We start from the raw sequence: 14,910 nt of genomic DNA, 5'->3' as shown, positions 1-14,910 counted from the left end.
GTTCCCCCAAACCTTTTACGTTGCTTGTTTGAAGCCTTGTTTACTCATTTATCTATTTATTTTTAAAGTAATTTTTAGGGGACTTCCCTGGTGGACCAGTGGTTAAGACTCTGTGCTTCCACTGCAGGGGCACCAGTTTGATTCCCAGTCAGGGAACTAAGATCTCACATGCCTTGCAGTGTGACCAATAATAATAATTATTATTGGTCTTGGAACCATTTTAGATTTACAGAAAAATGACGTAGTGCAGAGAGTTCGCATATGCCTGGCACCCAGTTTCCCCTATTATTAACATCCTACATTTGTATGGTCCATTTGTCACAATTAATGAGTGTGACAATATTAACACATTAAAGATTGAGGGCAGGAGGAGAAGGGGACAACAGTGGCTGAGATGGTTGGATGGCATCACCGACTCAGTGAACACAGGTCTGGGCAAACTCCTGGAGATGGTGAAGGACAGGGAAGCCTGGCATGCTGCAGTCCATGAAGTCGCAAAGAGTCGGACAGAACTCAGCAACTGAACAACGTTATGAAACAAAGTCTATCCTTTGTTCAGATTTCTTTTGTTTTTTAACCTATTGTACCAGGATCCCACCCAAGAGACCACATTCTATTTAATCATCACTTCCTCCTTGGGTTCCTCTTGGCTGCAGACTTTCCTTGATTTGATGACAACCTTGAGAATTTTGAGGAACACTGGTCAGGTGTTTTGTCGAATGTACTTCACTTGGGATTTGTCTGATATATTTTTCCCATAACTAGACTGAGGTTATGTGTTTGGGGGAGGAAGGCTCTCATCACATCCCATCAGGTTTACATACTCTGAATCTGACATATCACTCTTGAGCTTAACCTTGGTCACGTGGCTGGGGTAACATTTGTTAGGCTTCTTCACTGTCAAGTTACTTCTTCCCTCCTTTCCAGATTGTCCTCTTTAGAAGGAAGGCATTGTGTGTAACCCCCACTTAAGGTAGGCTCCACGTTTTGTTTTGTTTTATTTGTATGATCGACACTCAGTTACTATTTATTTATTTAGGGCTGCGCTGAGTCTTCCTTTCGGAGAAGGCAATGGCACCCCACTCCAGTACTCTTGCCTGGAAAATCCCATGGACGGAGGAGCCTGGTGGCTGCAGTCCACGGGGTCACTAAGAGTCGGACGTGACTGAAGTGATTTAGCAGCAGCAGCAGCAGAGTCTTGCTTTGCTGTGTGGGCTTTCCCTAGTTGCTGCGAGCAGAAGCTACTCTTCATTACGATGCTTGGGCTTATTGCGGTGGCTTCTAGGAACGTGGGCTCAGTAGTTGGGGCTTGGGGGCCCTAGAGCACCTGGATGTCAGTGGTTTTGGCGCACAGGCTTAGTGGAATCTTCTCGGGACAGGGGTTGTCCCTGTGTCCCCGGCATTGGCAGGTGGACTCTCAACCACTGGGCCACTGAGGAAGCCCCATGGTGCCCCTTCTTGATGACACAGTACCTAGAAAAATTATTTGCCATTCTGCACAGGAGATAGGCATATTCTCTCTTTTGTTTCTTGATTCAGCCATTTATTTATGTCGGTACGGACTCATGGGTATTCATTTTATTCTTTGGGTTATAATCCAATACTACTCAGTGCTTTTACAATGACACTTGGTTCTTTCTTCCTTGGTTTATCAGCATTTCCCCAAATCTATTCTGAGACAATCTCATGCCATGGGATTTTAACAGGCAATCCTCTTAAAATAGGTTCCAGAAGCAAGTCATTTGGGGTAACAGTGACTGAAAAGAGATCTTGACTAGAGCACTTGTCAGGTATTTGCATGTGCTTGTAGTGTGACGAGTGAACCACCCAGTGGGGGATATAATAGGTGACATTTCCCACATTTCTTTCCCTGTACCCTAGGGTGGGGTGGGTAAGATACATGTGCGAAAATAATCTAAATTATATATCTTATATTCCCCTGGAGGCCAGAAGTTCTTAAGAGCAAAAATTATGCTTTATTCTTCTTTTTAACCTCTAGAACTTAGCTCTGCGACGGTGTTAAGGAAAATGGGATAGATGAAAGGAGGAATGATGAAAGAATGGACAGATGGACGGATGGGTGGGTGAGATGGATACATGGATAGACAGACAGACAGAAGGACTTGTGGTTGGGAGACGGATGGATAATAGGCAGCTTGGTAGTTGGGCGGAGATGGATGAGAAGAGTGGTAGGTGGATGAGTGAATGGGTGGGTTGGTAGTTGGGTGGATGGATAAATGAATAGCTGTTTTAGCTGGTAGATGGATGGATGGATGGGTGGACGGATGGACAGGCTAGGAAGTAAACAAACTGGTAGGTGTTGATTTCCGGTCTCAATAGTTCCCTTTGTTAAGATCAAAAGTACTCCTCATCTCTGAGTCACCCACAAACTTCCAGACTTAGGGCTTGAGATAATTGCTCATGACTGACAGAAGGCAGCAAAAGTAATACTCATTTATTATGCCCTGACTGTATGCCAGGCATTTTACATGCTCTTTCATCCTTATAACATTCTGTGCGATTATTTCTCCTCATTTTTCAAAGAAAGAAACTGAAGATCAGAGAAGTCCAGAAACTTGGACAAAGTCCTCTAACAGGAAAAAAGGATGGAGCTGGAATCGGAGCTAAGATCTAAGTGTCTCTAATCCTTGAGTTTCCCATGATGGCCCTGAGCTTCCAGGCCCATAGACCTCTCTGTTTCCCTTTCCTGGGCCCCACCAGGCCAGTGGGAAAAAGAGAGATCTTCCGGGACCTGAGGAAGACAGAACTAACACTGCAGAAATCTTTTTATCAGCGCCAAGCTCCAGAATGCTCCAGGTGAGAGAGGGCAGAGCATAGGCAACCAGAGTCCCAGGAAGCAAAAAGTAGAGAGGCATTCAGACCAGATGTGTGTGTGTGTGTGTCTGTGTGCATTTGTGGGTATGTGTATATATGCATTTAAAGACAGGTTGTGTTTTGTATAGGGCTTCCCTTGGGCTCAGATGGTAAAAAATCTGCCTACAGTGCGGGTGACCTGGGTTCAATCCCTGGGTTGGGAAGATTCCCCTGGAGAAAGGAGTGGCTACTCACTCCAGTATTCTTGCCTGGAGAATTCCACGGACAATGTTTATACAGCTACCTGTGTCACTTCCAAAAAGTTATATAGATAGTTGACATGTTTTAAAAAACCTTGCCTAGTTAAAATTATACAATTAAAACTAGAAATAAAATACAACAGCCAAGTATGAAGAGAGTTGGGAACAGAGAGGTAGCCAGGCTCTAATATTAGAGGGAATGAGCTGGTGGGGGGAGGCCTGTGCCATTGGATGGGAGTGCAAGGGAGATGCACAAAAAAGGCTCCGTTCTCTGACTACCGTCTCCCTGCTTTCCACAGTCGTCCAAGACAATTAACAGGTCAGCATATTCCTTTATTGTTTAAAAGGATCCTTTTTTTTTTTTTTTTTGAGACTGTATTTTTTTCTCTGGTAATATGTGAGGAGATAGAGTATATCAGAAAACCAAGGTAAGGTAAATAATAGCAATCAAAATCTAAGCTTGGTCCTGAGCTTCCTAGCAGCCATGGCAAAAAGGCAAACAAGTTTGTCTTCCTAGTTCTCGTTGTCTACCAAAAGTCAAGGTTAAGAGAAGTGAAACTCTGAGTTTTCCCAGAGAGAGAGAGGCTTCTCTTAGGTCTGAATCCTGAGAGGGATGTGTCCCTTGGGCCATTCTAGAATCCATATGACATAGAACAACCATGGACAACATTATGATCAGAACAACTGTGGACAACATTATGGATCAGCTTCTTGACAGTGGTTTTGCACAGAGACACTCCACACGTGATTCTTTTTCCCATAAACCCTTAGCAACTGCCAAGAGCTCCATCGCTTCGTGACCCCAGGTGGATGGTCCTCCCAGGAAAAGGTTAATTTGATCTGACTTGATTCAGGGACACAGCCTGGATAACCTAAAGGGTGGAGGCTGAATGTTTTGTGGCCGCAGCAGCAAATAGGACTCTGGCATCCATGGGAGCAACAGGAGGGTGGGAGGAGAAGGGCACAGGGCAGTTGACTTTCCCTAGCACTCAGGGTCAGGCCAGAAAAATCAGGCCTTTGACGTCCTCTTTTCTCCCCACAAAAGTGCAACCACAACGCGTGCCCTCCAGTAAGAGGTCTCAGCCTCGTCTAGCACAGCTTTGAAGTCAGACGACAAAGACTCGAGTCCCGGCTCTGTCACTAGCTGTGTGATCTGGAGCAAGTCTCTTAGCTTCTTCTTTTAAATTTATTTTTGGTTGTGCTGAGTCTTGGTGGCTGCACACAGGCTTTTTCTAGTTGCAGCAAGTTGAGGATACTCTCTAGTTGCAGTGTGCTGGATTCTCATTGCCGTGGCTTCTCTTGGTGTGGAGCACGGGCTCTAGGCACGTGGGTTTCAGCAGTTGTAGCCTGTGGGCTCCAGAGCGCAGGCTTAGAAGTTGTGGCACATGGGCTTAATTGCCCCACGGCATGTGGAATTCACCCAGACCAAGGACTGAACCCGAGTCTCCTGCATTGGCAGGCAGATTCTTTACCGCTAGCGCCACCAAGGGCTTCCCTGCTAGCTCAGATGGTAAAGAATCCTCCTGCAATACGGGAGGCGTAAGAGACTTGGGTTCAATCCCTGGGTCAGGAGGATCCCCTGGAGAAGGAAATGGCCACCCATTCCAGTATTCTTGCCTGGAGGATCCCGTGAACAGAGGAGCCTGGTGGGCTACAGTCCATGGGGTCGCAAAGAGTCAGACACGACTGAGGAGCTAAGCCTGCACGCAGAAGAGAGGCCATAGTTTCTATCAAATGCCCAAAGGGGCTCATGACCCCTAAAAACCAAAGACCGCTGCTCTGAGAGCTGGATCGTGTTTCCTGGCATGTGCCTCCCCAGCTCCAGATCTCAGACCCAGTCCCCAGGTCTTCTGCCTGCCTTGCTAGTCATTGAACCCCAGCTGGCTTCTTCCCCTGCTGGGGGAAGGGAGAAGGAAGGTTCTTAGGAGGGAGCAGTCGGGGACCTGGGCTGGTGCCAGGGTATCAAGGCCCCAGCGTGTATTGAGCACGTAGGAGGGGCCACACATAGCTGCATGCGTCATTTCCTTCTGTCATCCCTGAGCCCTGGGTTGAAAGGGCTGCTATCATCCCTGTTTTATTTTATATTACTTTTGGCCCCAGCTTGCAGCTGGTGGAATCTTAAGTTTCCCGACCGGGGATTGAACCTGTGCCCTTGGCAGTGATTTCTCAGAATCCTAACCAATGGAGTCCCAGGGAATTCCCATCACCCCCATTTTAGAGATGAGAAAACTGAGACCTGGAGAGGGAAGGGGAGGGCACACATAGAGCTAGAGGTAGTGGGATTTGGATCCAGTGCTCACTGAATCTGGAGCCCGTGCTCTTTCCATGGTGTGACTGGGGAAGCGAGGCAGGCCCTGGGGGTCTGAAGATGGGAACAGGGCTGCGGGATACAGGTTTTCAGGTTGCACCTCGCCCAGGGAGTGGGGTTGGGGGTGAAATGCATCCGAAATTCAGTCAAAGTTCCGCTAGCTGGGGCTATGCCAAGAGCCTTCAATAGGCTGGAGAAAGTGCAGCCTTTTTTTGGTCATGATTGCACCCAGAATGGTGCTTTTTCCTCGTGGGTCTGCCCAGAAGGGGATACTTTCCTCTAATTTCAACAAAGCCCCCAGATGGGCTCCCTGTAACACCAGCAGAAACACAGTTTAAAAGGCAAGTGCACCCTCTGGAGCTGGGGAACACTGCCCAGCTTCTAAGATGGCCCTGGAGCCGGGGCTCCCATGGGGGCTCCCTGCCCGGGAGATCCAGCCAGCCTCAGCAGGTGGGAGACAGTTTCTAACATTTTCCCCAGGCAAGCAGGCGACAAGGAAGGGGGATGGGACCATCCACCCTGCTCAGTTGTCCTAGACACCCCCTCCCATCCCACCTAGACCCTCCTCCCACCCCCCTCTAACCTCCGAAATTCAGGCCTGGGGGTCAGGACCCCGTCTGTGGTCATTTCCTGAGCCACCTTTAAAAGCTGGTACTGTCTTTGGGCTTCCCTGGTGACTCAGTGGTAAAGAATCCACCTGCCAAGGCAAGAGACACAGGTTCGATCTCTGGGTCAGGAAGTTCCCCTGGAGAAGAAAATGGCAATCCACTCCAGTATTCCCGCCTGGGGAAATCCCATGGACAGAGGAGCCTGAAGGGCTACAAGTCCACGGGGTTGCAAAGAGGCAAACACAACTTAGCAACTACACAACAATAATAATAACAAGTGTCTTCTTAGGGAAGGGCAAGAATGTCTTCTCCCCAATCAACAGCATTTGCCAGGAGCAATGGCTGCTCCACCCCGGGTGACCTGATGGCCACTCGTAAGGACTGATCACTCGGGTCCTCAGGGCTCAACACCCAGGCTCCCTTCTCTCTCCAACCTTCTCCTCTGCCCTCTTCCTGCCACTACCTTCTGTCTGATTAATTCTCCCAAATCTGCCATGCCACAGTGATTAATCAGGGCGGCGCTCCCCTAATTGGCACTCAGAGACGATAAATGCCTCTGCTCATGGGACTCAGGGGCTGGGCTGGGTTAACTTCCCAGACCCGAATGACCCCAGGTTTGCCCCTAAGATCTGTGAGCGGGAGCCTTGGGGAGGAGAGGGGAGGAGAGGAGCCAGGACAGAAGGGCAGGCCCCCCACCAGCCCCTGCTTGACTCAGCTCTGCCACTTCCTGGCTTAGAACAGGTCATCTCGCTCTCTGAGCCTGACGTTCAGGCTCCTGGGCTATCTGAACTGGGCCTCATCTCCAACCTTAGCCCCTCAGGTACCCTGTCCCTTCCACTCCATCCAACCCGCCCAATCACTGGCTTAGTCCCAGCCCTCTTGGGCGGTGGGAGGGGGAGTGTATGTGTTACATGTGCCTTTGTGGATAATTATAACCTTTATGATATATATTGTATTGATACTGATGTGCAGCACTCAAAAATAATAGTGAAACATACAGTAGTCTTTCTCGTAAATTCCATAGAGCCAATTAATTCTCCTAAAATGCTTTCACTGAAATTTGCCAAGCTCTGGTACCCATAGCCAGCCTACGGTTGGACTTGATGAACAAGGGTAGTTCAGGCATGAATGCTGGTTGATATTTTCATTTAAGTGGTAATGGGTAAACTGAGCGTGGAACAATGGGATTCAATGTCAGAACTTCACTCATTTGTCAGTGATGTGAATTGCACGATGGCTCTTTGCATACTGGAAGAAGATTTCCTCAATTCTGTGTGCTAGTCACATTTAAGGGCTATAAACACAACACACTTTCAAGTCTGATCTGTGTTATTAACGTTTTCTCCATTACTTTCAGTTTCAATAATCAACAGCACAATAAGTTAAACCTTGTATTTGTACCACTTGCCAATTTCTGTGGTGTCAATACTCTGATTTCAAATGCATGCAATTTGTTTTTTTAAAAAATACATGCAATCAGATAAATGACACCCGATTCAGCTATAAACCATCTCCCTCACCACCACTCTGCCCCCGTCTCCCTCTGAATCCCTTTGTGGCCAGTCCCCACCCCCCACACGTTGGCCCCCAGCCACCACCAATCTGCTCTCTGCCACTCTAGTGTGGCCTCTTCTAAAATTTCACACACATGAAATCACACGGTGCCGCAGTCTTCTGAGTTTGGCTCTGAAGGATGGGGGGAGTTTAGCCAGATAAAGGGGCAGGGGGAGGCAGCAAAGAAGCAGCTTTCCAGACAGATGGCAGAGCAGGTGCAACTGTATAAATTTTGCTTTGTTTTGAGATTCACATATGTTGTAGCTTGTACCGAGAGTTCGTTCCTTTCTATCGCTGAGTAGTACTCCATGGTATGAGCAGACCAGATCTATTTATTTGCTCACCTTGTCACTCCCTGGCTTAGCTGTCTGCACCACAGGTCGCACGGCCCTCCTCCACCCGGCCTTTTCCCCACTGTCCCCGCCCCACCCCTTCACCCTTGCACGCCAGCCCCCTGCCCTGCGTACCCTTCCTGCCACTCTGTTGTTGTTGTTAAGTTGCTAAGTCATGTCCGACTCTGCAACCCCATGCACTGCAGCACGCTGGGCTTCCCTGTCCTTCCCTGTCTCCCGGATTTTGCTCAAACTCACGTCCATTGAGTCTGTGATGCCATCTTCCAAAAAGCCACATCCCTTGGGACTTAAAAGGTGCAGGTTAAGGAAGTGGCAGTGAACTCCAGCACTGTGGATGGTCACAGTGGCTGTCTCCTCCACCAGCTGAGGCCAAGCCTTTCATCTGGGAAAAAGTTGGGAAGAGGGCCAGGCCGGGGAGCCTTGACCAAGGCCCCTTTCCCCCAGGGCCCTAGCTTTGCCTCCTCTGAGCCTTAAGAAAGGAAGCTGAGTCTGGAGAAGGAGGCAGAAGGGACCACTGGTTCCTTCCAGGGCCGCCAAGCATCCCACGGGCTCCCAGGAATGACCTCCTTCAATCCCCACACAGCCTTGTGAGGTATGAGGTTTCCTGTTTCAGAAATAGGAAAAGAGCTGCCCAGAGAGGGCAAGGGTTGCTCAAGATCACACAGCTCAGAGGCCGGGCAAACTGGGATTTCGCCTCCTCACCTCCTATTGGCTACTGAGTTGCTTGGAGGTCCCGCAAGATCCAGAGAGGGAGAGAGAGAACCTTCCTAGAAGCAGTCAGCCCTCTGTGAATGTCTGAGAGGAGCCAGGCTAGGCCATCCTCTGCATCCGCCTGGCCTCTCTTCACTGGGGGAGCATGTGGGGAGCAGAAAAGTCACTGCTTCTCTGGACCGTCTTCCCAGGTCCCTGTTCCCACCACCCCTGTGAGCTAAGCCTAAACCCTTCTAGCTGTCAGCTGGCTGATAAAAGGGAAGAAGCCCAGGAGGGGTTCCCTCCCTACCAGGCAGGGGGGAAGGTTAGACCCCAGGGCTAGGAGGAAAGGAAGAGTCACCTGCATCCCTAGGACTTCTTCTTTCTCCCCTACCTGCTTAGTTCCCTTCCCTGCCCCCGCTCCCTCCCGACAAACCAGTAATAATAATCCATTTCTTAAAACCCTACTACTGGGCTCGTAGTGAGATAGCTGCCTCTAGCTGTCCGTATACAGGAGAGACAGATGTTGCCAACATCTGGAGACCAGGGAGGCTGGGTCCTGCCTGCAACTGGGAAGAGGGCCCGGCGGGATGGAGTGCTCCAAGGGGAGGGGGGCCCCCTACCTGTCAGTCATCTGGACGGGGGTCTCCTCCACCGCGGAGGGCCCCCAGGGCCTGGCCAAGGCTCCCAGGCGTGGAGGCCCTTTGCCAGGGAAGCTGGGCGGGTGCTGCCTGCAGGGAGGGGAACTTCAAAGGCTCCCCTAATCCTTGGTGACATTTCAGACACAGGAGTTTGCTTTTTTATGCTGTGGATCAAAGCGCAAAACCTTTATAAATAACCCTCATAAAAACCAAGGGGCTTGTAAAGTTAAACAAGAAGCCACAAAGAGTGTGAGCTTTCAGGGGCAGGACAGAGGCTGGGGGAGTCCAGCCCCCCCACCCCAAATCTGCTGCACCGGATGACCCCCATCCCCCATGAGACCAAAGATTGAAGGCCCAGTGGGAGGTCAGGAGGCAGGCCTGGAGGGCTGGGCTGGACTTGGCATCCTCCTCTCCAGCCCTCTCCCCGAAACCCCCATAGGCATCCTAGAGTGGGCCTTTCATTCATTAAATCGTTTCTTCTCTCATTAATTCTTTCAGTAAGTCAACAAATATTTCCTGATGTTATCCCTGAGCAAGGCCCCTGGCCAAGGCATTGGCATTACTGGGCTTCAAATCACAGCACTGCTGCTTCCAAGTTGGGCAGTTTCTAGAAAAATCACCTCACCTCTCTGAGCCTCAGTTTCCTCATCTATCGAATGGGGATTCGTTTTGAACACGTTCTAGAAGAGTCATTAAGAGTCCTCTGTGGTCATGGCATGTGGTCAAAGCTCAAAAGACTGGTAAAAACTCTCTGGGTGATTATTATTAATAATTGGGCAGATTAATAATAATTATTAGTTATTATTTTAAGACTTTAAAAACATATATTCATTTATTTTTGCTGCATCAGGTCTTCGTTGCGGCACCCAGGATCTTCACTGTGGCAAGGCTCGCAGGCTTCTCTCTAGTTTTGGTGTGAGGGCTCAGTAGGTGCTTTTGGCCCTTCTTACAGTGGAAATTCCCAGAGGGAAGGAGGGACAGGATTGGCAGATGATGAGGGTCCCTAAAACCCAGCACACTGGTGTACACAGTTTGTATGAACCCCCTGGCCCATCGAAGGGCCTCCCCTAAGTGCTCATGGCAGCTTCAGGATGGCAGCAAGTCCATTTCATGGATGAGAAGACCATGGCCCAGGGTGCTGAAGGCATTCGCCTATGGTCACCCAGCTAGATTGTGCCAAGACTGGAGCCCAGGCCTGGCTGGTTCCAGGTCAGCCTTTTCTATTGCTCCTGGAGGCACCCCAGCAGCATCCACCTGACCAGCTCCTCGTCCGGACAAAGCAAATGAGCTCCCAGAACTGAGAACCTGGTTTTACATCTGTGCAGCTCCTATTACATGGGATTCAAATTCAGCTGCTGCCACCCAAGCTGCCAGCTTCCGGATTCTCTGAGAGGAAGGCTGGGGAGCCGAGGGAGGCGGGCATATGTCTTAGTCTGTTTGGGCTGCTGTAACAAGATACTAGAGACCAAGCAGTTTATAATAACAGAAATTTATTTCTCACAGTTCTGGAAGCTGGAAGTCTCAGGGTGCCCACAAGGTCAGGTGAGGGTCCTCTTCTAGTTGCAGATCTCTCACTGTGTTCTCAGGTGGCTTTCAGGGGCCACTTGATGGGGTGAGGGATCTCCTGAGGCCTCTTTTATAAGGGCACTAATCTTGGGACTTCGCTGGTGGTCCAGTGGCTAAGACTCTGCACTCCCATTGCAGGGAGCCAGGGTTTGATCCCTGCTTAGGGAACTAAATCCCACATGCCAAAACTAAGAGTTTCCATGCTGCAACTAAAGGTTCCGCATGCCACAAGATCAAAGATCCTGCATGCTGCAACTAGGGCTTGGCACAGCCAAATAAATAAATAAATAGTTTTTTAAATAAATATGGGCACTAATCCCATACATGAGGGCTCCACCCTCATGACCTAATCACCTCCCAAAGACCCCACCTCCAAATACCATCATCTTGGGCATTAGTTTTCAACTAAGGTTGGAATTTAGTTTTCAACTAATATGAATTTGGGGGGGACAGGTGCATTCAGGCCATAGCAGCATGCCAGTGAATTTCACTCACTGGTTCCATCACTCAGTGAATGACTCAGTCATTAAACAGACATGAACTGGTCCCTGCCATGTGCCAGGGCCCAGGCTGGATGCCAGGGCTACAGCACACACCAGCTAATCTCAGGGGCCCTGCCCTGCCTAGCTGAGGAGGCAGAAACAGTCCAAAGTGATCAGGGCAGGGCTGGGAGCACAGAAGTGGAACCTATGTGTGGAGGAGGGTCAGTGAGAGATTTGGGGTGGAGGTGGACAGTTGAGCTGGGAGGCAAGTATGAGTAGACGTCAGCCTGGAAAAGGGGGTCAGGAAGGACCTTTCAGGCAGAGGGGACAGCCTGGGAAAGGTGAGAAGGCAGAGTGTAGACACAGAAGGGGCCCATCCACAATGCTCTTTTGTTTCAAGATCAGAATCTTTGGAGGGGCGGGTGTGTCCAGCACCATGTGATCCTCATATCCACTGTGCCCCTCACCCTTAGCCCCAGTTAGATATTCCCATCACAGCACCCGAGGCAAGGGAGGCTCAGAGAGGTTGAGTAACTCAATGACGGTCACACAGCAGACACTTTGGATCTGGACCAGCTTGGTAGGCCAGGGAGATGTTTACAGGGCACCCTCCCAGAACCTCCAGGGTTTACAGTCTGCACCCTCAACAAGTCACCTCTCCCTGCTGGATCTCAGTTTCCTTGTCTGTAAAATAAGACTCAAGTGAAGTGCCTCCCCTAACCCTGTTAGAGCCATGTCTCCCACTGACCTGGGTAGGGCAGCTGGCCTGGAAACTGTGGTCCCTAGGGGAGGCTCAGCTACAAACCCTGTCCCAACTAGGCCAGGGACAACAGGACCCCCTGCAGGCATCTGGCCTAGTTGACAAGAGACCCCCGGGAGCTGTGCCTGCTTCACTGTGATCATTTCATGACTCCTGAAACACTGGTCTCGAGTGCCCCTGAGCCAACCCCAGGACCCAGCTCCTCTGTGGCAGGAGGACAGGCTTCAAACACCAGACCGGGCCTCTCCCTCTGCCAAGCCCATGCTGGGCACCTCCCACAGATGCCATCACTCAATTCCTGAAGTGCCCGGTGAGGTCAGTACCTGCATTCCTACTTTCCAGAGGAAGTTTTGGGGTTGAGAGCACCACCCACAGAGCCCTCGCCATGCGGGGGGCAGCCCTGGAGGGCTCCCTGGTGTCCCAAGCCTCGGTTCTCTCGTCTAGAAAATGAGAGTAATGAGGCCCCTCTTGTGGGCAAGGAATGGCCTCCATGTCCTCAGCTGGGGATCTGACTTCCCAGGTTCACATGAGGATTAGCCACCAAATAATAGCAGTGAAAAGTGAAAGTGTTCGTTGCTCAGTTGTGTCCGTCTTTGTGACCCCATGGACTGTAGCCAGGCTCCTCTGTCCATGGAATTCTCCAGGCAGGAATACTGGAGTGGGTTGTCATTATCTTCTCCAAGGGATCTTCCTGATCCAGGGATTGAACCTGCCCACGCTCCCTGCACTTACCGTATCTTCCGCCTCCTTCTAGACAGTGACAGAGGGTGCCTTTTGTGGGATCATCTAAGGGACAGAGTTGCAAATGTTTTTTACCTCGACTAGAGTTAGACTGGAGAAGGCAATGGCACCCCACTCCAGTACTCTCGCCTGGAAAATCCCATGGACGGAGGAGCCTGGTAGGCTACAATCCATGGGGTCGCTAAGATTCGGACACGACTGAGCAACTTCACTTTCACTTTTCACTTTCATGCATTGGAGAAGGAAATGGCAACCCACTCCAGTGTTCGTGCCTGGAGAATCCCAGGGACAGGGGAGCCTGGTGAGCTGCCATCTATGGGGTCACACAGAGTCGGACACGACTGAAGTGACTTAGCAGCAGCAGCAGCAGCAGAGTTAGACAGCAAAGGGGACTTCCCCTGGTGGTCCAGTGGCTAAGACTCTCCACTCCCAATGCAGGGTGTATGGGTTCGATCCCTGGTCAGGGAACTAGAGCTCGCATGCCACCACTAAGACCTGGTGCAGCCAAAGAAATAAATACTAAAAAATAAAAAAGTAAAGTTATAGACAGCAGAAGGAACTTCCCAGCCGCGCGGGCTGTGAGCAGAAAAATATGTGTTGCCCATAGTCAAGGCTGAGAGATGCTGAGATAACTCAAAAACCTTTCCCAAGACAGCAAGAAGGGCAGATAACCCTTCCAAGTTCCTTCTGCCTTAGGATCCTAGAAGCAGGGCTGCAGCGGGCCCGCACAGTGCCATCTCCCATGTATGCTTCTTCCGGGGGCTAGGAAATGCCAGGCTATTGTCTGGCACAGGGGGCAAGGGGAGTTCCTCGGTGACTGGATCCTGGGATTGGTGAGAACACCCCCTTCGCCACCCCATGCACGCCGACCCCCCAGAGCAGCTGGGCAGCATTTCTGCTGTCTGCGGGCTCATTTATCATTCCGAGGGGGGCATCGCTGCTGTGAGTTCCCTGGGGACAGCTCTGCCGGGCCCCATCTGATTGAAATCCAAGCCCAGTGCGCACACAGCCCAGGGAAGTGGCCGCCCAGAACCTGAAATAAATAACGCCACAGGCAGGAGGCACAAATCTGCCGCTAATTACGGCATATCCTGATTAAATGGGGTGCGTAAATAAATATTTCAGCTTGGAAGATGAATCGACCAAGAGGACCGCCGTGGCCAGGCCCGCTCTGAGCCTCTCTCATCCTGCTTCTTCCCCGTAGGAGGAGACAAAGGACAGAGCCGTGGCCTCCCTTGCTGTGGGACTCAGGGTCAATCACTCTCCCCAGTCTTGGCCTCAGTTTCCTCATCCGTCAGATAAGTATCAGTGATCACCCATCAGCCAAGTTCAAAGGTCTGGAGGGAGAATCTGAAAGGGCATTTGGGGTGACTGGGTGTCACAGAGCCAGGGAGGAGTGACATTAACAGAAAAGAATAAAGAATTCAGGGCTTGGTGGTCTTGAGTTGGAATCTCAGCTCTGGGACCAGCCCTTTGCCTCAGTTTCCCCTTCTGTATGTTGGGTGAACCTGAAGGGCCGGTGGGTGCTCTGGGTGCTGCGCCCGGCACATAGCGCAAACGTAGCCCCTGGGAGGATATATGTCTGTGTTAGTCGCTCAGTCGGGTTCAACTCTTTGCGACCCCAAGACCTGTGCCCACCAGTCTCCTCTGTCCACGGAATTCTCCAAGCAAGAATGCTGAAGTGGGTTGCCATTTCCTCCTCCTGGGGATCTTCCCAACCCAGGGATCGAACCCGGGTCTCCTGCATGGGAGATGGATGCGTTACTACCTGAGCCACCAGGGAAGCCCAGGCGCTGTGAGGATAAGAGACACAATACACTTGAGTCTTGGGACGTCGCTGTCATGAAACGTGGAGATCTCTGGAAGAGCCAGCCCCAGGCATGGTCTGCACTCTCCACACCTGCTCAGACAGCCCCCTCCTAGAGACTCCCGTGTCTGTCCTGGCAGATGCCACCGACTCATTTCCGAGAGGCAGAGCCGTAATAGAATCGGGGGCCCAGGGGAGCAGAGGAGGAGGGCGAATCATCCTGGAAAAGTTTAAATCAATTAACTCCCTTCCAGAAAACAGGCTGGGAAATGTAATGGAGAAATAATGACTTTTCTCCACGGGATGAAATGACATAGACCAGGGCT

Source organism: Bos javanicus, chromosome 17 (genome assembly GCF_032452875.1).
Source record: "Bos javanicus breed banteng chromosome 17, ARS-OSU_banteng_1.0, whole genome shotgun sequence".
Classification (NCBI taxonomy): domain Eukaryota; kingdom Metazoa; phylum Chordata; class Mammalia; order Artiodactyla; family Bovidae; genus Bos; species Bos javanicus.
Note: the sequence above shows the minus strand (reverse complement) of the source record.